This window comes from Anas platyrhynchos, chromosome 36 (assembly GCF_047663525.1).
Source record: "Anas platyrhynchos isolate ZD024472 breed Pekin duck chromosome 36, IASCAAS_PekinDuck_T2T, whole genome shotgun sequence".
Classification (NCBI taxonomy): Eukaryota; Metazoa; Chordata; class Aves; order Anseriformes; family Anatidae; genus Anas; species Anas platyrhynchos.
In genome coordinates, this window is record NC_092624.1 from 45894 (window position 1) to 69951 (window position 24058).

Here is a 24058-nt window from a genome sequence, read left to right on the forward strand (position 1 = left end):
ACCTAAAAACCCAAAAACCTAAACCCAAAAACGCTCCAAACACTAATCCAAAAAAATAAGACGCTCAAAGCACTAACACAAAATATTAAGATGCTCAAAACCCTAACGCAAAAAATTAAGATGCTCCAAACCCTAACCCAAAAAATTAGGACACTCAAAACCCTAACCCTGGAGAACCTAACCTGAAAAAATAAATAAATAAATAAATAAATAAAACTAAAATTTTAAAACCCTAACCCTAAATAATTGACCAAAAAGAAAATCCTAAGACCCTAACCCTAAAAAACCTTTCAACACTACAACCCATAAACTCTAAAACCCTAACACACTAACCCTGAAAAACTTAAAACCTTAACCCCCAAATCCCTAAAATACTAACCGTTAAAAATCCAAACCTAAACAACTTAAAATCCTAAACATAAACCCTGAGAACACTTACGCTGAAACCCAACGCTAGTGCCCTACCCCTGAAACCTTAACAGCGTCTATCAATCTTTGGAAAATAACATAGCCTCAGGAGAGGATCTCACTACGCTTACCCTGACTCTGACTCTGACACTAACCCTAACCCTAACCCTAACCCTAACCCTAACCCTAACCCTAACCCTAACCCTAACCCTAACCCTAACCCTAACCCTAACCCTAACCCTAACCCTAACCCAAGCCCCATGGACCCCCCCCGGTGCGCCCCGCAAATTCGTCCCCCCGGCAACCGAAACCCGCAAACTTGGTTCCCCCCTCATTTTGGTTCCTCCCCCGGTGCGCCCCGCAAATGGGTCCCCCCGGCAAGCGCACCCCGCACACTTGGTTCCCCCTTCATTTTGGTTCCCCCCCGGTGCGCTCCGCAAATGCGTCCCCCCGGCAACAGAACCCCGCACACTTGGTTCCCCCCTCATTTTGGTTCCTCCCCTGGTGCGCCTCGCAAATGCGTCCCCCCGGCAAGCGCACCCCGCACACTTGGTTTTCCCCTCATTTTGGTTCCCCCCAACCCTTGGGGTCCCCCCAAGCCCCATGGACCCGCCCCCCCCTTGGTGCCCCTCCCCAATTTTGTACCCCCTGCCGTCCTACCCGTGCCCGCAGCAGCCGCTCGCGCTCCGCCAGCGCCTCCCGCACCCGACACTGCATCTCGGCCAGGTGGAGGCAGGCGCTGGGGGGGGGGGAATAAATTGGGGGGGGTCAATTTGGGGGGGGTCTGGGGGCATTTGGGGGGCTGGGGGCACATTTAGGGGGCGGAGGGCACTGGTTCTCACCTGGAGGACTCGGCGTCGAGCCCCCCCGGGGGCAGCTGCAGGGCCAGGATGCCTGGGGGGGTGCGGGGGGGGGCATGTCAGCACCCCCCAGACCGAAACCCCAAAACCGCTGCCGTTGACCCCAAAACCGCCGCCGTTGACCCCAAGGTGGCCGCTGGTGACGCCGGTAGGGCCACCGGGCGCCCCGCGGGCCACTGGGAGCGGAAGACGGGCATGAAGCTGCCGGTGGACGGCGGCCACGCTAAAATGCTAGGTCAGCCGCGGGTTGGGGCTCTGGGGGGGGCACCCCATAGGGTCACATCCCCCCCAAAACCCCCCCGGCCTCATAGAGACCCCCCCCAGCCCCAAAGATCCCACCCCAAACCCTGTAGGTGCTCCTACAAACCCTACAGGCACCTTCTCCAGATGTTCCCCACAACCTCCCAGCCCCACAAGTGCAATGTGTCCGGGCGGCGCCGCGCTAAAATGTGTCCGGGCGGCGTCGCGCTAAAATGTGCCCTAACCCTAACCCTAACCCTAACCCTAACCCTGCATTTCCAGGCATGCTCTGGGCATCCAACATGGCCTCCCGGAAGCCTGGTGCCGGAAAACTATATTTACCAGCATTCCTTGGACAGCCGGCACAGCCAATCACGGGCCGAGTTTTCAAGAATTACATTTACCAGCACGCACTGTAACCCTAGACCTTACCGCCTTTACAAAAAAGCCTCAAGCCCTAACCCTAAAAATCCTCGAAACCCCTACAGACATAACCCAAAATATTTACCACACTAAACACCTGAAGACCTATGCCTAAATCTCCTAACCCAATAAATTAAGACGTTCAAATCCCAAGCCCACAAAATTAAGACGTTCAAATCCCAAGCCCAAAAAACATGAATCTCAAAACCTAAACCCAAAAACTAAAACCTAAAAACCCAAAAACCTAAACCCAAAAACGCTCCAAACACTAATCCAAAAAAATAAGACGCTCAAAGCACTAACACAAAATATTAAGATGCTCAAAACCCTAACGCAAAAAATTAAGATGCTCCAAACCCTAACCCAAAAAATTAGGACACTCAAAACCCTAACCCTGGAGAACCTAACCTGAAAAAATAAATAAATAAATAAATAAATAAAACTAAAATTTTAAAACCCTAACCCTAAATAATTGACCAAAAAGAAAATCCTAAGACCCTAACCCTAAAAAACCTTTCAACACTACAACCCATAAACTCTAAAACCCTAACACACTAACCCTGAAAAACTTAAAACCTTAACCCCCAAATCCCTAAAATACTAACCGTTAAAAATCCAAACCTAAACAACTTAAAATCCTAAACATAAACCCTGAGAACACTTACGCTGAAACCCAACGCTAGTGCCCTACCCCTGAAACCTTAAAAGCGTCAATCAATCTTTGGAAAATAACATAGGCTCAGGAGAGGATCTCACTACGCTTACCCTGACTCTTACTCTGACCCTAACCCTAACCCTAACCCTAACCCTAACCCTAAACCTAACCCTAACCCTAACCCTAATCCTAACCCTAACCCTAACCCTAACCCTAACCCTAACCCTAACCCTAACCCTAACCCTAACCCTGAAACTTTAAAAGCGTCAATCAATCTTTGGAAAATAACATAGCCTCAGGAGAGGATCTCACTACGCTTACCCTGACTCTGACTCTGACACTAACCCTAACCCTAACCCTAACCCTAACCCTAACCCTAACCCTAACCCTAACCCTAACCCTAACCCTAACCCTAACCCTAACCCAAGCCCCATGGACCCCCCCCGGTGCGCCCCGCAAATTCTTCCCCCCGGCAACCGAAACCCGCAAACTTGGTTCCCCCCTCATTTTGGTTCCTCCCCCGGTGCGCCCCGCAAATGGGTCCCCCCGGCAAGCGCACCCCGCACACTTGGTTCCCCCTTCATTTTGGTTCCCCCCCGGTGCGCTCCGCAAATGCGTCCCCCCGGCAACAGCACCCCGCACACTTGGTTCCCCCCTCATTTTGGTTCCTCCCCCGGTGCGCCTCGCAAATGCGTCCCCCCGGCAAGCGCACCCCGCACACTTGGTTTTCCCCTCATTTTGGTTCCCCCCAACCCTTGGGGTCCCCCCAAGCCCCATGGACCCGCCCCCCCCTTGGTGCCCCTCCCCAATTTTGTACCCCCTGCCGTCCTACCCGTGCCCGCAGCAGCCGCTCGCGCTCCGCCAGCGCCTCCCGCACCCGACACTGCATCTCGGCCAGGTGGAGGCAGGCGCTGGGGGGGGGGGAATAAATTGGGGGGGGTCAATTTGGGGGGGGTCTGGGGGCATTTGGGGGGCTGGGGGCGCATTTAGGGGGCGGAGGGCACTGGTTCTCACCTGGAGGACTCGGCGTCGAGCCCCCCCGGGGGCAGCTGCAGGGCCAGGATGCCTGGGGGGGTGCGGGGGGGGGCATGTCAGCACCCCCCAGACCGAAACCCCAAAACCGCTGCCGTTGACCCCAAAACCGCCGCCGTTGACCCCAAGGTGGCCGCTGGTGACGCCGGTAGGGCCACCGGGCGCCCCGCGGGCCACTGGGAGCGGAAGACGGGCATGAAGCTGCCGGTGGACGGCGGCCACGCTAAAATGCTAGGTCAGCCGCGGGTTGGGGCTCTGGGGGGGGCACCCCATAGGGTCACATCCCCCCCAAAACCCCCCCGGCCTCATAGAGACCCCCCCCAGCCCCAAAGATCCCACCCCAAACCCTGTAGGTGCTCCTACAAACCCTACAGGCACCTTCTCCAGATGTTCCCCACAACCTCCCAGCCCCACAAGTGCAATGTGTCCGGGCGGCGCCGCGCTAAAATGTGTCCGGGCGGCGTCGCGCTAAAATGTGCCCTAACCCTAACCCTAACCCTAACCCTAACCCTGCATTTCCAGGCATGCTCTGGGCATCCAACATGGCCTCCCGGAAGCCTGGTGCCGGAAAACTATATTTACCAGCATTCCTTGGACAGCCGGCACAGCCAATCACGGGCCGAGTTTTCAAGAATTACATTTACCAGCACGCACTGTAACCCTAGACCTTACCGCCTTTACAAAAAAGCCTCAAGCCCTAACCCTAAAAATCCTCGAAACCCCTACAGACATAACCCAAAATATTTACCACACTAAACACCTGAAGACCTATGCCTAAATCTCCTAACCCAATAAATTAAGACGTTCAAATCCCAAGCCCACAAAATTAAGACGTTCAAATCCCAAGCCCAAAAAACATGAATCTCAAAACCTAAACCCAAAAACTAAAACCTAAAAACCCAAAAACCTAAACCCAAAAACGCTCCAAACACTAATCCAAAAAAATAAGACGCTCAAAGCACTAACACAAAATATTAAGATGCTCAAAACCCTAACGCAAAAAATTAAGATGCTCCAAACCCTAACCCAAAAAATTAGGACACTCAAAACCCTAACCCTGGAGAACCTAACCTGAAAAAATAAATAAATAAATAAATAAATAAAACTAAAATTTTAAAACCCTAACCCTAAATAATTGACCAAAAAGAAAATCCTAAGACCCTAACCCTAAAAAACCTTTCAACACTACAACCCATAAACTCTAAAACCCTAACACACTAACCCTGAAAAACTTAAAACCTTAACCCCCAAATCCCTAAAATACTAACCGTTAAAAATCCAAACCTAAACAACTTAAAATCCTAAACATAAACCCTGAGAACACTTACGCTGAAACCCAACGCTAGTGCCCTACCCCTGAAACCTTAAAAGCGTCAATCAATCTTTGGAAAATAACATAGGCTCAGGAGAGGATCTCACTACGCTTACCCTGACTCTTACTCTGACCCTAACCCTAACCCTAACCCTAACCCTAACCCTAAACCTAACCCTAACCCTAACCCTAATCCTAACCCTAACCCTAACCCTAACCTTAACCCTAACCCTAACCCTAACCCTAACCCTAACCCTGAAACTTTAAAAGCGTCAATCAATCTTTGGAAAATAACATAGCCTCAGGAGAGGATCTCACTACGCTTACCCTGACTCTGACTCTGACACTAACCCTAACCCTAACCCTAACCCTAACCCTAACCCTAACCCTAACCCTAACCCTAACCCTAACCCTAACCCAAGCCCCATGGACCCCCCCCCGGTGCGCCCCGCAAATTCTTCCCCCCGGCAACCGAAACCCGCAAACGTGGTTCCCCCCTCATTTTGGTTCCTCCCCCGGTGCGCCCCGCAAATGGGTCCCCCCGGCAAGCGCACCCCGCACACTTGGTTCCCCCTTCATTTTGGTTCCCCCCCGGTGCGCTCCGCAAATGCGTCCCCCCGGCAACAGCACCCCGCACACTTGGTTCCCCCCTCATTTTGGTTCCTCCCCCGGTGCGCCTCGCAAATGCGTCCCCCCGGCAAGCGCACCCCGCACACTTGGTTTTCCCCTCATTTTGGTTCCCCCCAACCCTTGGGGTCCCCCCAAGCCCCATGGACCCGCCCCCCCCTTGGTGCCCCTCCCCAATTTTGTACCCCCTGCCGTCCTACCCGTGCCCGCAGCAGCCGCTCGCGCTCCGCCAGCGCCTCCCGCACCCGACACTGCATCTCGGCCAGGTGGAGGCAGGCGCTGGGGGGGGGGGAATAAATTGGGGGGGGTCAATTTGGGGGGGGTCTGGGGGCATTTGGGGGGCTGGGGGCGCATTTAGGGGGCGGAGGGCACTGGTTCTCACCTGGAAGACTCGGCGTCGAGCCCCCCCGGGGGCAGCTGCAGGGCCAGGATGCCTGGGGGGGTGCGGGGGGGGGCATGTCAGCACCCCCCAGACCGAAACCCCAAAACCGCTGCCGTTGACCCCAAAACCGCCGCCGTTGACCCCAAGGTGGCCGCTGGTGACGCCGGTAGGGCCACCGGGCGCCCCGCGGGCCACTGGGAGCGGAAGACAGGCATGAAGCTGCCGGTGGACGGCGGCCACGCTAAAATGCTAGGTCAGCCGCGGGTTGGGGCTCTGGGGGGGGCACCCCATAGGGTCACATCCCCCCCAAAACCCCCCCGGCCTCATAGAGACCCCCCCCAGCCCCAAAGATCCCACCCCAAACCCTGTAGGTGCTCCTACAAACCCTACAGGCACCTTCTCCAGATGTTCCCCACAACCTCCCAGCCCCACAAGTGCAATGTGTCCGGGCGGCGCCGCGCTAAAATGTGTCCGGGCGGCGTCGCGCTAAAATGTGCCCTAACCCTAACCCTAACCCTAACCCTAACCCTGCATTTCCAGGCATGCTCTGGGCACCCAACATGGCCTCCCGGAAGCCTGGTGCCGGAAAACTATATTTACCAGCATTCCTTGGACAGCCGGCACAGCCAATCACGGGCCGAGTTTTCAAGAATTACATTTACCAGCACGCACTGTAACCCTAGCCCTTACCGCCTTTACAAAAAAGCCTCAAGCCCTAACCCTAAAAATCCTCGAAACCCCTACAGACATAACCCAAAATATTTACCACACTAAACACCTGAAGACCTATGCCTAAATCTCCTAACCCAATAAATTAAGACGTTCAAATCCCAAGCCCACAAAATTAAGACGTTCAAATCCCAAGCCCAAAAAACATGAATCTCAAAACCTAAACCCAAAAACTAAAACCTAAAAACCCAAAAACCTAAACCCAAAAACGCTCCAAACACTAATCCAAAAAAATAAGACGCTCAAAGCACTAACACAAAATATTAAGATGCTCAAAACCCTAACGCAAAAAATTAAGATGCTCCAAACCCTAACCCAAAAAATTAGGACACTCAAAACCCTAACCCTGGAGAACCTAACCTGAAAAAATAAATAAATAAATAAAACTAAAATTTTAAAACCCTAACCCTAAATAATTGACCAAAAAGAAAATCCTAAGACCCTAACCCTAAAAAACCTTTCAACACTACAACCCATAAACTCTAAAACCCTAACACACTAACCCTGAAAAACTTAAAACCTTAACCCCCAAATCCCTAAAATACTAACCGTTAAAAATCCAAACCTAAACAACTTAAAATCCTAAACATAAACCCTGAGAACACTTACGCTGAAACCCAACGCTAGTGCCCTACCCCTGAAACCTTAACAGCGTCTATCAATCTTTGGAAAATAACATAGCCTCAGGAGAGGATCTCACTACGCTTACCCTGACTCTGACTCTGACACTAACCCTAACCCTAACCCTAACCCTAACCCTAACCCTAACCCTAACCCTAACCCTAACCCTAACCCAAGCCCCATGGACCCCCCCCCGGTGCGCCCCGCAAATTCTTCCCCCCGGCAACCGAAACCCGCAAACTTGGTTCCCCCCTCATTTTGGTTCCTCCCCCGGTGCGCCCCGCAAATGGGTCCCCCCGGCAAGCGCACCCCGCACACTTGGTTCCCCCTTCATTTTGGTTCCCCCCCGGTGCGCTCCGCAAATGCGTCCCCCCGGCAACAGCACCCCGCACACTTGGTTCCCCCCTCATTTTGGTTCCTCCCCCGGTGCGCCTCGCAAATGCGTCCCCCCGGCAAGCGCACCCCGCACACTTGGTTTTCCCCTCATTTTGGTTCCCCCCAACCCTTGGGGTCCCCCCAAGCCCCATGGACCCGCCCCCCCCTTGGTGCCCCTCCCCAATTTTGTACCCCCTGCCGTCCTACCCGTGCCCGCAGCAGCCGCTCGCGCTCCGCCAGCGCCTCCCGCACCCGACACTGCATCTCGGCCAGGTGGAGGCAGGCGCTGGGGGGGGGGGAATAAATTGGGGGGGGTCAATTTGGGGGGGGTCTGGGGGCATTTGGGGGGCTGGGGGCGCATTTAGGGGGCGGAGGGCACTGGTTCTCACCTGGAAGACTCGGCGTCGAGCCCCCCCGGGGGCAGCTGCAGGGCCAGGATGCCTGGGGGGGTGCGGGGGGGGGCATGTCAGCACCCCCCAGACCGAAACCCCAAAACCGCTGCCGTTGACCCCAAAACCGCCGCCGTTGACCCCAAGGTGGCCGCTGGTGACGCCGGTAGGGCCACCGGGCGCCCCGCGGGCCACTGGGAGCGGAAGACGGGCATGAAGCTGCCGGTGGACGGCGGCCACGCTAAAATGCTAGGTCAGCCGCGGGTTGGGGCTCTGGGGGGGGCACCCCATAGGGTCACATCCTCCCCAAAACCCCCCCGGCCTCATAGAGACCCCCCCCAGCCCCAAAGATCCCACCCCAAACCCTGTAGGTGCTCCTACAAACCCTACAGGCACCTTCTCCAGATGTTCCCCACAACCTCCCAGCCCCACAAGTGCAATGTGTCCGGGCGGCGCCGCGCTAAAATGTGTCCGGGCGGCGTCGCGCTAAAATGTGCCCTAACCCTAACCCTAACCCTAACCCTAACCCTGCATTTCCAGGCATGCTCTGGGCACCCAACATGGCCTCCCGGAAGCCTGGTGCCGGAAAACTATATTTACCAGCATTCCTTGGACAGCCGGCACAGCCAATCACGGGCCGAGTTTTCAAGAATTACATTTACCAGCACGCACTGTAACCCTAGCCCTTACCGCCTTTACAAAAAAGCCTCAAGCCCTAACCCTAAAAATCCTCGAAACCCCTACAGACATAACCCAAAATATTTACCACACTAAACACCTGAAGACCTATGCCTAAATCTCCTAACCCAATAAATTAAGACGTTCAAATCCCAAGCCCACAAAATTAAGACGTTCAAATCCCAAGCCCAAAAAACATGAATCTCAAAACCTAAACCCAAAAACTAAAACCTAAAAACCCAAAAACCTAAACCCAAAAACGCTCCAAACACTAATCCAAAAAAATAAGACGCTCAAAGCACTAACACAAAATATTAAGATGCTCAAAACCCTAACGCAAAAAATTAAGATGCTCCAAACCCTAACCCAAAAAATTAGGACACTCAAAACCCTAACCCTGGAGAACCTAACCAGAAAAAAAAAATAAATAAATAAATAAATAAAACTAAAATTTTAAAACCCTAACCCTAAATAATTGACCAAAAAGAAAATCCTAAGACCCTAACCCTAAAAAACCTTTCAACACTACAACCCATAAACTCTAAAACCCTAACACACTAACCCTGAAAAACTTAAAACCTTAACCCCCAAATCCCTAAAATACTAACCGTTAAAAATCCAAACCTAAACAACTTAAAATCCTAAACATAAACCCTGAGAACACTTACGCTGAAACCCAACGCTAGTGCCCTACCCCTGAAACCTTAACAGCGTCTATCAATCTTTGGAAAATAACATAGCCTCAGGAGAGGATCTCACTACGCTTACCCTGACTCTGACTCTGACACTAACCCTAACCCTAACCCTAACCCTAACCCTAACCCTAACCCTAACCCTAACCCTAACCCTAACCCAAGCCCCACGGACCCCCCCCGGTGCGCCCCGCAAATTCGTCCCCCCGGCAACCGAAACCCGCAAACTTGGTTCCCCCCTCATTTTGGTTCCTCCCCCGGTGCGCCCCGCAAATGGGTCCCCCCGGCAAGCGCACCCCGCACACTTGGTTCCCCCTTCATTTTGGTTCCCCCCCGGTGCGCTCCGCAAATGCGTCCCCCCGGCAACAGCACCCCGCACACTTGGTTCCCCCCTCATTTTGGTTCCTCCCCTGGTGCGCCTCGCAAATGCGTCCCCCCGGCAAGCGCACCCCGCACACTTGGTTTTCCCCTCATTTTGGTTCCCCCCAACCCTTGGGGTCCTCCCAAGCCCCATGGACCCGCCCCCCCCTTGGTGCCCCTCCCCAATTTTGTACCCCCTGCCGTCCTACCCGTGCCCGCAGCAGCCGCTCGCGCTCCGCCAGCGCCTCCCGCACCCGACACTGCATCTCGGCCAGGTGGAGGCAGGCGCTGGGGGGGGGGGAATAAATTGGGGGGGGTCAATTTGGGGGGGGTCTGGGGGCATTTGGGGGGCTGGGGGCGCATTTAGGGGGCGGAGGGCACTGGTTCTCACCTGGAGGACTCGGCGTCGAGCCCCCCCGGGGGCAGCTGCAGGGCCAGGATGCCTGGGGGGGTGCGGGGGGGGGCATGTCAGCACCCCCCAGACCGAAACCCCAAAACCGCTGCCGTTGACCCCAAAACCGCCGCCGTTGACCCCAAGGTGGCCGCTGGTGACGCCGGTAGGGCCACCGGGCGCCCCGCGGGCCACTGGGAGCGGAAGACGGGCATGAAGCTGCCGGTGGACGGCGGCCACGCTAAAATGCTAGGTCAGCCGCGGGTTGGGGCTCTGGGGGGGGCACCCCATAGGGTCACATCCCCCCCAAAACCCCCCCGGCCTCATAGAGACCCCCCCCAGCCCCAAAGATCCCACCCCAAACCCTGTAGGTGCTCCTACAAACCCTACAGGCACCTTCTCCAGATGTTCCCCACAACCTCCCAGCCCCACAAGTGCAATGTGTCCGGGCGGCGCCGCGCTAAAATGTGTCCGGGCGGCGTCGCGCTAAAATGTGCCCTAACCCTAACCCTAACCCTAACCCTAACCCTGCATTTCCAGGCATGCTCTGGGCACCCAACATGGCCTCCCGGAAGCCTGGTGCCGGAAAACTATATTTACCAGCATTCCTTGGACAGCCGGCACAGCCAATCACGGGCCGAGTTTTCAAGAATTACATTTACCAGCACGCACTGTAACCCTAGCCCTTACCGCCTTTACAAAAAAGCCTCAAGCCCTAACCCTAAAAATCCTCGAAACCCCTACAGACATAACCCAAAATATTTACCACACTAAACACCTGAAGACCTATGCCTAAATCTCCTAACCCAATAAATTAAGACGTTCAAATCCCAAGCCCACAAAATTAAGACGTTCAAATCCCAAGCCCAAAAAACATGAATCTCAAAACCTAAACCCAAAAACTAAAACCTAAAAACCCAAAAACCTAAACCCAAAAACGCTCCAAACACTAATCCAAAAAAATAAGACGCTCAAAGCACTAACACAAAATATTAAGATGCTCAAAACCCTAACGCAAAAAATTAAGATGCTCCAAACCCTAACCCAAAAAATTAGGACACTCAAAACCCTAACCCTGGAGAACCTAACCAGAAAAAAAAAATAAATAAATAAATAAATAAAACTAAAATTTTAAAACCCTAACCCTAAATAATTGACCAAAAAGAAAATCCTAAGACCCTAACCCTAAAAAACCTTTCAACACTACAACCCATAAACTCTAAAACCCTAACACACTAACCCTGAAAAACTTAAAACCTTAACCCCCAAATCCCTAAAATACTAACCGTTAAAAATCCAAACCTAAACAACTTAAAATCCTAAACATAAACCCTGAGAACACTTACGCTGAAACCCAACGCTAGTGCCCTACCCCTGAAACCTTAACAGCGTCTATCAATCTTTGGAAAATAACATAGCCTCAGGAGAGGATCTCACTACGCTTACCCTGACTCTTACTCTGACCCTAACCCTAACCCTAACCCTAACCCTAACCCTAAACCTAACCCTAACCCTAACCCTAATCCTAACCCTAACCCTAACCCTAACCCTAACCCTAACCCTAACCCTAACCCTAACCCTAACCCTGAAACTTTAAAAGCGTCAATCAATCTTTGGAAAATAACATAGCCTCAGGAGAGGATCTCACTACGCTTACCCTGACTCTGACTCTGACACTAACCCTAACCCTAACCCTAACCCTAACCCTAACCCTAACCCTAACCCTAACCCTAACCCTAACCCTAACCCTAACCCAAGCCCCATGGACCCCCCCCCGGTGCGCCCCGCAAATTCTTCCCCCCGGCAACCGAAACCCGCAAACTTGGTTCCCCCCTCATTTTGGTTCCTCCCCCGGTGCGCCCCGCAAATGGGTCCCCCCGGCAAGCGCACCCCGCACACTTGGTTCCCCCTTCATTTTGGTTCCCCCCCGGTGCGCTCCGCAAATGCGTCCCCCCGGCAACAGCACCCCGCACACTTGGTTCCCCCCTCATTTTGGTTCCTCCCCCGGTGCGCCTCGCAAATGCGTCCCCCCGGCAAGCGCACCCCGCACACTTGGTTTTCCCCTCATTTTGGTTCCCCCCAACCCTTGGGGTCCCCCCAAGCCCCATGGACCCGCCCCCCCCTTGGTGCCCCTCCCCAATTTTGTACCCCCTGCCGTCCTACCCGTGCCCGCAGCAGCCGCTCGCGCTCCGCCAGCGCCTCCCGCACCCGACACTGCATCTCGGCCAGGTGGAGGCAGGCGCTGGGGGGGGGGGAATAAATTGGGGGGGGTCAATTTGGGGGGGGTCTGGGGGCATTTGGGGGGCTGGGGGCGCATTTAGGGGGCGGAGGGCACTGGTTCTCACCTGGAAGACTCGGCGTCGAGCCCCCCCGGGGGCAGCTGCAGGGCCAGGATGCCTGGGGGGGTGCGGGGGGGGGCATGTCAGCACCCCCCAGACCGAAACCCCAAAACCGCTGCCGTTGACCCCAAAACCGCCGCCGTTGACCCCAAGGTGGCCGCTGGTGACGCCGGTAGGGCCACCGGGCGCCCCGCGGGCCACTGGGAGCGGAAGACGGGCATGAAGCTGCCGGTGGACGGCGGCCACGCTAAAATGCTAGGTCAGCCGCGGGTTGGGGCTCTGGGGGGGGCACCCCATAGGGTCACATCCCCCCCAAAACCCCCCCGGCCTCATAGAGACCCCCCCCAGCCCCAAAGATCCCACCCCAAACCCTGTAGGTGCTCCTACAAACCCTACAGGCACCTTCTCCAGATGTTCCCCACAACCTCCCAGCCCCACAAGTGCAATGTGTCCGGGCGGCGCCGCGCTAAAATGTGTCCGGGCGGCGTCGCGCTAAAATGTGCCCTAACCCTAACCCTAACCCTAACCCTAACCCTGCATTTCCAGGCATGCTCTGGGCACCCAACATGGCCTCCCGGAAGCCTGGTGCCGGAAAACTATATTTACCAGCATTCCTTGGACAGCCGGCACAGCCAATCACGGGCCGAGTTTTCAAGAATTACATTTACCAGCACGCACTGTAACCCTAGCCCTTACCGCCTTTACAAAAAAGCCTCAAGCCCTAACCCTAAAAATCCTCGAAACCCCTACAGACATAACCCAAAATATTTACCACACTAAACACCTGAAGACCTATGCCTAAATCTCCTAACCCAATAAATTAAGACGTTCAAATCCCAAGCCCACAAAATTAAGACGTTCAAATCCCAAGCCCAAAAAACATGAATCTCAAAACCTAAACCCAAAAACTAAAACCTAAAAACCCAAAAACCTAAACCCAAAAACGCTCCAAACACTAATCCAAAAAAATAAGACGCTCAAAGCACTAACACAAAATATTAAGATGCTCAAAACCCTAACGCAAAAAATTAAGATGCTCCAAACCCTAACCCAAAAAATTAGGACACTCAAAACCCTAACCCTGGAGAACCTAACCTGAAAAAATAAATAAATAAATAAATAAATAAAACTAAAATTTTAAAACCCTAACCCTAAATAATTGACCAAAAAGAAAATCCTAAGACCCTAACCCTAAAAAACCTTTCAACACTACAACCCATAAACTCTAAAACCCTAACACACTAACCCTGAAAAACTTAAAACCTTAACCCCCAAATCCCTAAAATACTAACCGTTAAAAATCCAAACCTAAACAACTTAAAATCCTAAACATAAACCCTGAGAACACTTACGCTGAAACCCAACGCTAGTGCCCTACCCCTGAAACCTTAACAGCGTCTATCAATCTTTGGAAAATAACATAGCCTCAGGAGAGGATCTCACTACGCTTACCCTGACTCTGACTCTGACTCTGACTCTGACACTAACCCTAACCCTAACCCTAACCCTAACCCTAACCCTAACCCAAGCCCCATGGACCCCCCCCGGTGCGCCCCGCAAATTCGTCCCCCCGGCAACCGAAACCCGCAAACTTGGTTCCCCCCTCATTTTGGTTCCTCCCCCGGTGCGCCTCGCAAATGCGTCCCCCCGGCAAGCGCACCCCGCACACTTGGTTTTCCCCTCATTTTGGTTCCCCCCAACCCTTGGGGTCCTCCCAAGCCCCATGGACCCGCCCCCCCCTTGGTGCCCCTCCCCAATTTTGTACCCCCTGCCGTCCTACCCGTGCCCGCAGCAGCCGCTCGCGCTCCGCCAGCGCCTCCCGCACCCGACACTGCATCTCGGCCAGGTGGAGGCAGGCGCTGGGGGGGGGGGAATAAATTGGGGGGGGTCAATTTGGGGGGGGTCTGGGGGCATTTGGGGGGCTGGGGGCGCATTTAGGGGGCGGAGGGCACTGGTTCTCACCTGGAGGACTCGGCGTCGAGCCCCCCCGGGGGCAGCTGCAGGGCCAGGATGCCTGGGGGGGTGCGGGGGGGGGCATGTCAGCACCCCCCAGACCGAAACCCCAAAACCGCTGCCGTTGACCCCAAAACCGCCGCCGTTGACCCCAAGGTGGCCGCTGGTGACGCCGGTAGGGCCACCGGGCGCCCCGCGGGCCACTGGGAGCGGAAGACGGGCATGAAGCTGCCGGTGGACGGCGGCCACGCTAAAATGCTAGGTCAGCCGCGGGTTGGGGCTCTGGGGGGGGCACCCCATAGGGTCACATCCCCCCCAAAACCCCCCCGGCCTCATAGAGACCCCCCCCAGCCCCAAAGATCCCACCCCAAACCCTGTAGGTGCTCCTACAAACCCTACAGGCACCTTCTCCAGATGTTCCCCACAACCTCCCAGCCCCACAAGTGCAATGTGTCCGGGCGGCGCCGCGCTAAAATGTGTCCGGGCGGCGTCGCGCTAAAATGTGCCCTAACCCTAACCCTAACCCTAACCCTAACCCTGCATTTCCAGGCATGCTCTGGGCACCCAACATGGCCTCCCGGAAGCCTGGTGCCGGAAAACTATATTTACCAGCATTCCTTGGACAGCCGGCACAGCCAATCACGGGCCGAGTTTTCGAGAATTACATTTACCAGCACGCACTGTAACCCTAGCCCTTACCGCCTTTACAAAAAAGCCTCAAGCCCTAACCCTAAAAATCCTCGAAACCCCTACAGACATAACCCAAAATATTTACCACACTAAACACCTGAAGACCTATGCCTAAATCTCCTAACCCAATAAATTAAGACGTTCAAATCCCAAGCCCACAAAATTAAGACGTTCAAATCCCAAGCCCAAAAAACATGAATCTCAAAACCTAAACCCAAAAACTAAAACCTAAAAACCCAAAAACCTAAACCCAAAAACGCTCCAAACACTAATCCAAAAAAATAAGACGCTCAAAGCACTAACACAAAATATTAAGATGCTCAAAACCCTAACGCAAAAAATTAAGATGCTCCAAACCCTAACCCAAAAAATTAGGACACTCAAAACCCTAACCCTGGAGAACCTAACCTGAAAAAATAAATAAATAAATAAATAAATAAAACTAAAATTTTAAAACCCTAACCCTAAATAATTGACCAAAAAGAAAATCCTAAGACCCTAACCCTAAAAAACCTTTCAACACTACAACCCATAAACTCTAAAACCCTAACACACTAACCCTGAAAAACTTAAAACCTTAACCCCCAAATCCCTAAAATACTAACCGTTAAAAATCCAAACCTAAACAACTTAAAATCCTAAACATAAACCCTGAGAACACTTACGCTGAAACCCAACGCTAGTGCCCTACCCCTGAAACCTTAAAAGCGTCAATCAATCTTTGGAAAATAACATAGGCTCAGGAGAGGATCTCACTACGCTTACCCTGACTCTTACTCTGACCCTAACCCTAACCCTAACCCTAACCCTAACCCTAAACCTAACCCTAACCCTAACCCTAATCCTAACCCTAACCCTAACCCTAACCCTAACCCTAACCCTAACCCTAACCCTAACCCTAACCCTGAAACTTTAAAAGCGTCAATCAATCTTTGGAAAATAACATAGCCTCAGGAGAGGATCTCACTACGCTTACCCTGACTCTGACTCTGACACTAACCCTAACCCTAACCCTAACCCTAACCCTAACCCTAACCCTAACCCTAACCCTAACCCTAACCCTAACCCTAACCCTAACCCAAGCCCCATGGACCCCCCCCGGTGCGCCCCGCAAATTCTTCCCCCCGGCAACCGAAACCCGCAAACTTGGTTCCCCCCTCATTTTGGTTCCTCCCCCGGTGCGCCCCGCAAATGGGTCCCCCCGGCAAGCGCACCCCGCACACTTGGTTCCCCCTTCATTTTGGTTCCCCCCCGGTGCGCTCCGCAAATGCGTCCCCCCGGCAACAGCACCCCGCACACTTGGTTCCCCCCTCATTTTGGTTCCTCCCCCGGTGCGCCTCGCAAATGCGTCCCCCCGGCAAGCGCACCCCGCACACTTGGTTTTCCCCTCATTTTGGTTCCCCCCAACCCTTGGGGTCCCCCCAAGCCCCATGGACCCGCCCCCCCCTTGGTGCCCCTCCCCAATTTTGTACCCCCTGCCGTCCTACCCGTGCCCGCAGCAGCCGCTCGCGCTCCGCCAGCGCCTCCCGCACCCGACACTGCATCTCGGCCAGGTGGAGGCAGGCGCTGGGGGGGGGGGAATAAATTGGGGGGGGTCAATTTGGGGGGGGTCTGGGGGCATTTGGGGGGCTGGGGGCGCATTTAGGGGGCGGAGGGCACTGGTTCTCACCTGGAGGACTCGGCGTCGAGCCCCCCCGGGGGCAGCTGCAGGGCCAGGATGCCTGGGGGGGTGCGGGGGGGGGCATGTCAGCACCCCCCAGACCGAAACCCCAAAACCGCTGCCGTTGACCCCAAAACCGCCGCCGTTGACCCCAAGGTGGCCGCTGGTGACGCCGGTAGGGCCACCGGGCGCCCCGCGGGCCACTGGGAGCGGAAGACGGGCATGAAGCTGCCGGTGGACGGCGGCCACGCTAAAATGCTAGGTCAGCCGCGGGTTGGGGCTCTGGGGGGGGCACCCCATAGGGTCACATCCCCCCCAAAACCCCCCCGGCCTCATAGAGACCCCCCCCAGCCCCAAAGATCCCACCCCAAACCCTGTAGGTGCTCCTACAAACCCTACAGGCACCTTCTCCAGATGTTCCCCACAACCTCCCAGCCCCACAAGTGCAATGTGTCCGGGCGGCGCCGCGCTAAAATGTGTCCGGGCGGCGTCGCGCTAAAATGTGCCCTAACCCTAACCCTAACCCTAACCCTAACCCTGCATTTCCAGGCATGCTCTGGGCATCCAACATGGCCTCCCGGAAGCCTGGTGCCGGAAAACTATATTTACCAGCATTCCTTGGACAGCCGGCACAGCCAATCACGGGCCGAGTTTTCAAGAATTACATTTACCAGCACGCACTGTAACCCTAGACCTTACCGCCTTTACAAAAAAGCCTCAAGCCCTAACCCTAAAAATCCTCGAAACCCCTACAGACATAACCCAAAATATTTACCACACTAAACACCTGAAGACCTATGCCTAAATCTCCTAACCCAATAAATTAAGACGTTCAAATCCCAAGCCCACAAAATTAAGACGTTCAAATCCCAAGCCCAAAAAACATGAATCTCAAAACCTAAACCCAAAAACTAAAACCTAAAAACCCAAAAACCTAAACCCAAAAACGCTCCAAACACTAATCCAAAAAAATAAGACGCTCAAAGCACTAACACAAAATATTAAGATGCTCAAAACCCTAACGCAAAAAATTAAGATGCTCCAAACCCTAACCCAAAAAATTAGGACACTCAAAACCCTAACCCTGGAGAACCTAACCTGAAAAAATAAATAAATAAATAAATAAATAAAACTAAAATTTTAAAACCCTAACCCTAAATAATTGACCAAAAAGAAAATCCTAAGACCCTAACCCTAAAAAACCTTTCAACACTACAACCCATAAACTCTAAAACCCTAACACACTAACCCTGAAAAACTTAAAACCTTAACCCCCAAATCCCTAAAATACTAACCGTTAAAAATCCAAACCTAAACAACTTAAAATCCTAAACATAAACCCTGAGAACACTTACGCTGAAACCCAACGCTAGTGCCCTACCCCTGAAACCTTAAAAGCGTCAATCAATCTTTGGAAAATAACATAGGCTCAGGAGAGGATCTCACTACGCTTACCCTGACTCTTACTCTGACCCTAACCCTAACCCTAACCCTAACCCTAACCCTAAACCTAACCCTAACCCTAACCCTAATCCTAACCCTAACCCTAACCCTAACCTTAACCCTAACCCTAACCCTAACCCTAACCCTAACCCTGAAACTTTAAAAGCGTCAATCAATCTTTGGAAAATAACATAGCCTCAGGAGAGGATCTCACTACGCTTACCCTGACTCTGACTCTGACACTAACCCTAACCCTAACCCTAACCCTAACCCTAACCCTAACCCTAACCCTAACCCTAACCCTAACCCTAACCCAAGCCCCATGGACCCCCCCCCGGTGCGCCCCGCAAATTCTTCCCCCCGGCAACCGAAACCCGCAAACGTGGTTCCCCCCTCATTTTGGTTCCTCCCCCGGTGCGCCCCGCAAATGGGTCCCCCCGGCAAGCGCACCCCGCACACTTGGTTCCCCCTTCATTTTGGTTCCCCCCCGGTGCGCTCCGCAAATGCGTCCCCCCGGCAACAGCACCCCGCACACTTGGTTCCCCCCTCATTTTGGTTCCTCCCCCGGTGCGCCTCGCAAATGCGTCCCCCCGGCAAGCGCACCCCGCACACTTGGTTTTCCCCTCATTTTGGTTCCCCCCAACCCTTGGGGTCCCCCCAAGCCCCATGGACCCGCCCCCCCCTTGGTGCCCCTCCCCAATTTTGTACCCCCTGCCGTCCTACCCGTGCCCGCAGCAGCCGCTCGCGCTCCGCCAGCGCCTCCCGCACCCGACACTGCATCTCGGCCAGGTGGAGGCAGGCGCTGGGGGGGGGGGAATAAATTGGGGGGGGTCAATTTGGGGGGGGTCTGGGGGCATTTGGGGGGCTGGGGGCGCATTTAGGGGGCGGAGGGCACTGGTTCTCACCTGGAAGACTCGGCGTCGAGCCCCCCCGGGGGCAGCTGCAGGGCCAGGATGCCTGGGGGGGTGCGGGGGGGGGCATGTCAGCACCCCCCAGACCGAAACCCCAAAACCGCTGCCGTTGACCCCAAAACCGCCGCCGTTGACCCCAAGGTGGCCGCTGGTGACGCCGGTAGGGCCACCGGGCGCCCCGCGGGCCACTGGGAGCGGAAGACAGGCATGAAGCTGCCGGTGGACGGCGGCCACGCTAAAATGCTAGGTCAGCCGCGGGTTGGGGCTCTGGGGGGGGCACCCCATAGGGTCACATCCCCCCCAAAACCCCCCCGGCCTCATAGAGACCCCCCCCAGCCCCAAAGATCCCACCCCAAACCCTGTAGGTGCTCCTACAAACCCTACAGGCACCTTCTCCAGATGTTCCCCACAACCTCCCAGCCCCACAAGTGCAATGTGTCCGGGCGGCGCCGCGCTAAAATGTGTCCGGGCGGCGTCGCGCTAAAATGTGCCCTAACCCTAACCCTAACCCTAACCCTAACCCTGCATTTCCAGGCATGCTCTGGGCACCCAACATGGCCTCCCGGAAGCCTGGTGCCGGAAAACTATATTTACCAGCATTCCTTGGACAGCCGGCACAGCCAATCACGGGCCGAGTTTTCAAGAATTACATTTACCAGCACGCACTGTAACCCTAGCCCTTACCGCCTTTACAAAAAAGCCTCAAGCCCTAACCCTAAAAATCCTCGAAACCCCTACAGACATAACCCAAAATATTTACCACACTAAACACCTGAAGACCTATGCCTAAATCTCCTAACCCAATAAATTAAGACGTTCAAATCCCAAGCCCACAAAATTAAGACGTTCAAATCCCAAGCCCAAAAAACATGAATCTCAAAACCTAAACCCAAAAACTAAAACCTAAAAACCCAAAAACCTAAACCCAAAAACGCTCCAAACACTAATCCAAAAAAATAAGACGCTCAAAGCACTAACACAAAATATTAAGATGCTCAAAACCCTAACGCAAAAAATTAAGATGCTCCAAACCCTAACCCAAAAAATTAGGACACTCAAAACCCTAACCCTGGAGAACCTAACCTGAAAAAATAAATAAATAAATAAAACTAAAATTTTAAAACCCTAACCCTAAATAATTGACCAAAAAGAAAATCCTAAGACCCTAACCCTAAAAAACCTTTCAACACTACAACCCATAAACTCTAAAACCCTAACACACTAACCCTGAAAAACTTAAAACCTTAACCCCCAAATCCCTAAAATACTAACCGTTAAAAATCCAAACCTAAACAACTTAAAATCCTAAACATAAACCCTGAGAACACTTACGCTGAAACCCAACGCTAGTGCCCTACCCCTGAAACCTTAACAGCGTCTATCAATCTTTGGAAAATAACATAGCCTCAGGAGAGGATCTCACTACGCTTACCCTGACTCTGACTCTGACACTAACCCTAACCCTAACCCTAACCCTAACCCTAACCCTAACCCTAACCCTAACCCTAACCCTAACCCAAGCCCCATGGACCCCCCCCCGGTGCGCCCCGCAAATTCTTCCCCCCGGCAACCGAAACCCGCAAACTTGGTTCCCCCCTCATTTTGGTTCCTCCCCCGGTGCGCCCCGCAAATGGGTCCCCCCGGCAAGCGCACCCCGCACACTTGGTTCCCCCTTCATTTTGGTTCCCCCCCGGTGCGCTCCGCAAATGCGTCCCCCCGGCAACAGCACCCCGCACACTTGGTTCCCCCCTCATTTTGGTTCCTCCCCCGGTGCGCCTCGCAAATGCGTCCCCCCGGCAAGCGCACCCCGCACACTTGGTTTTCCCCTCATTTTGGTTCCCCCCAACCCTTGGGGTCCCCCCAAGCCCCATGGACCCGCCCCCCCCTTGGTGCCCCTCCCCAATTTTGTACCCCCTGCCGTCCTACCCGTGCCCGCAGCAGCCGCTCGCGCTCCGCCAGCGCCTCCCGCACCCGACACTGCATCTCGGCCAGGTGGAGGCAGGCGCTGGGGGGGGGGGAATAAATTGGGGGGGGTCAATTTGGGGGGGGTCTGGGGGCATTTGGGGGGCTGGGGGCGCATTTAGGGGGCGGAGGGCACTGGTTCTCACCTGGAAGACTCGGCGTCGAGCCCCCCCGGGGGCAGCTGCAGGGCCAGGATGCCTGGGGGGGTGCGGGGGGGGGCATGTCAGCACCCCCCAGACCGAAACCCCAAAACCGCTGCCGTTGACCCCAAAACCGCCGCCGTTGACCCCAAGGTGGCCGCTGGTGACGCCGGTAGGGCCACCGGGCGCCCCGCGGGCCACTGGGAGCGGAAGACGGGCATGAAGCTGCCGGTGGACGGCGGCCACGCTAAAATGCTAGGTCAGCCGCGGGTTGGGGCTCTGGGGGGGGCACCCCATAGGGTCACATCCTCCCCAAAACCCCCCCGGCCTCATAGAGACCCCCCCCAGCCCCAAAGATCCCACCCCAAACCCTGTAGGTGCTCCTACAAACCCTACAGGCACCTTCTCCAGATGTTCCCCACAACCTCCCAGCCCCACAAGTGCAATGTGTCCGGGCGGCGCCGCGCTAAAATGTGTCCGGGCGGCGTCGCGCTAAAATGTGCCCTAACCCTAACCCTAACCCTAACCCTAACCCTGCATTTCCAGGCATGCTCTGGGCACCCAACATGGCCTCCCGGAAGCCTGGTGCCGGAAAACTATATTTACCAGCATTCCTTGGACAGCCGGCACAGCCAATCACGGGCCGAGTTTTCAAGAATTACATTTACCAGCACGCACTGTAACCCTAGCCCTTACCGCCTTTACAAAAAAGCCTCAAGCCCTAACCCTAAAAATCCTCGAAACCCCTACAGACATAACCCAAAATATTTACCACACTAAACACCTGAAGACCTATGCCTAAATCTCCTAACCCAATAAATTAAGACGTTCAAATCCCAAGCCCACAAAATTAAGACGTTCAAATCCCAAGCCCAAAAAACATGAATCTCAAAACCTAAACCCAAAAACTAAAACCTAAAAACCCAAAAACCTAAACCCAAAAACGCTCCAAACACTAATCCAAAAAAATAAGACGCTCAAAGCACTAACACAAAATATTAAGATGCTCAAAACCCTAACGCAAAAAATTAAGATGCTCCAAACCCTAACCCAAAAAATTAGGACACTCAAAACCCTAACCCTGGAGAACCTAACCAGAAAAAAAAAATAAATAAATAAATAAATAAAACTAAAATTTTAAAACCCTAACCCTAAATAATTGACCAAAAAGAAAATCCTAAGACCCTAACCCTAAAAAACCTTTCAACACTACAACCCATAAACTCTAAAACCCTAACACACTAACCCTGAAAAACTTAAAACCTTAACCCCCAAATCCCTAAAATACTAACCGTTAAAAATCCAAACCTAAACAACTTAAAATCCTAAACATAAACCCTGAGAACACTTACGCTGAAACCCAACGCTAGTGCCCTACCCCTGAAACCTTAACAGCGTCTATCAATCTTTGGAAAATAACATAGCCTCAGGAGAGGATCTCACTACGCTTACCCTGACTCTGACTCTGACACTAACCCTAACCCTAACCCTAACCCTAACCCTAACCCTAACCCTAACCCTAACCCTAACCCTAACCCAAGCCCCACGGACCCCCCCCGGTGCGCCCCGCAAATTCGTCCCCCCGGCAACCGAAACCCGCAAACTTGGTTCCCCCCTCATTTTGGTTCCTCCCCCGGTGCGCCCCGCAAATGGGTCCCCCCGGCAAGCGCACCCCGCACACTTGGTTCCCCCTTCATTTTGGTTCCCCCCCGGTGCGCTCCGCAAATGCGTCCCCCCGGCAACAGCACCCCGCACACTTGGTTCCCCCCTCATTTTGGTTCCTCCCCTGGTGCGCCTCGCAAATGCGTCCCCCCGGCAAGCGCACCCCGCACACTTGGTTTTCCCCTCATTTTGGTTCCCCCCAACCCTTGGGGTCCTCCCAAGCCCCATGGACCCGCCCCCCCCTTGGTGCCCCTCCCCAATTTTGTACCCCCTGCCGTCCTACCCGTGCCCGCAGCAGCCGCTCGCGCTCCGCCAGCGCCTCCCGCACCCGACACTGCATCTCGGCCAGGTGGAGGCAGGCGCTGGGGGGGGGGGAATAAATTGGGGGGGGTCAATTTGGGGGGGGTCTGGGGGCATTTGGGGGGCTGGGGGCGCATTTAGGGGGCGGAGGGCACTGGTTCTCACCTGGAGGACTCGGCGTCGAGCCCCCCCGGGGGCAGCTGCAGGGCCAGGATGCCTGGGGGGGTGCGGGGGGGGGCATGTCAGCACCCCCCAGACCGAAACCCCAAAACCGCTGCCGTTGACCCCAAAACCGCCGCCGTTGACCCCAAGGTGGCCGCTGGTGACGCCGGTAGGGCCACCGGGCGCCCCGCGGGCCACTGGGAGCGGAAGACGGGCATGAAGCTGCCGGTGGACGGCGGCCACGCTAAAATGCTAGGTCAGCCGCGGGTTGGGGCTCTGGGGGGGGCACCCCATAGGGTCACATCCCCCCCAAAACCCCCCCGGCCTCATAGAGACCCCCCCCAGCCCCAAAGATCCCACCCCAAACCCTGTAGGTGCTCCTACAAACCCTACAGGCACCTTCTCCAGATGTTCCCCACAACCTCCCAGCCCCACAAGTGCAATGTGTCCGGGCGGCGCCGCGCTAAAATGTGTCCGGGCGGCGTCGCGCTAAAATGTGCCCTAACCCTAACCCTAACCCTAACCCTAACCCTGCATTTCCAGGCATGCTCTGGGCACCCAACATGGCCTCCCGGAAGCCTGGTGCCGGAAAACTATATTTACCAGCATTCCTTGGACAGCCGGCACAGCCAATCACGGGCCGAGTTTTCAAGAATTACATT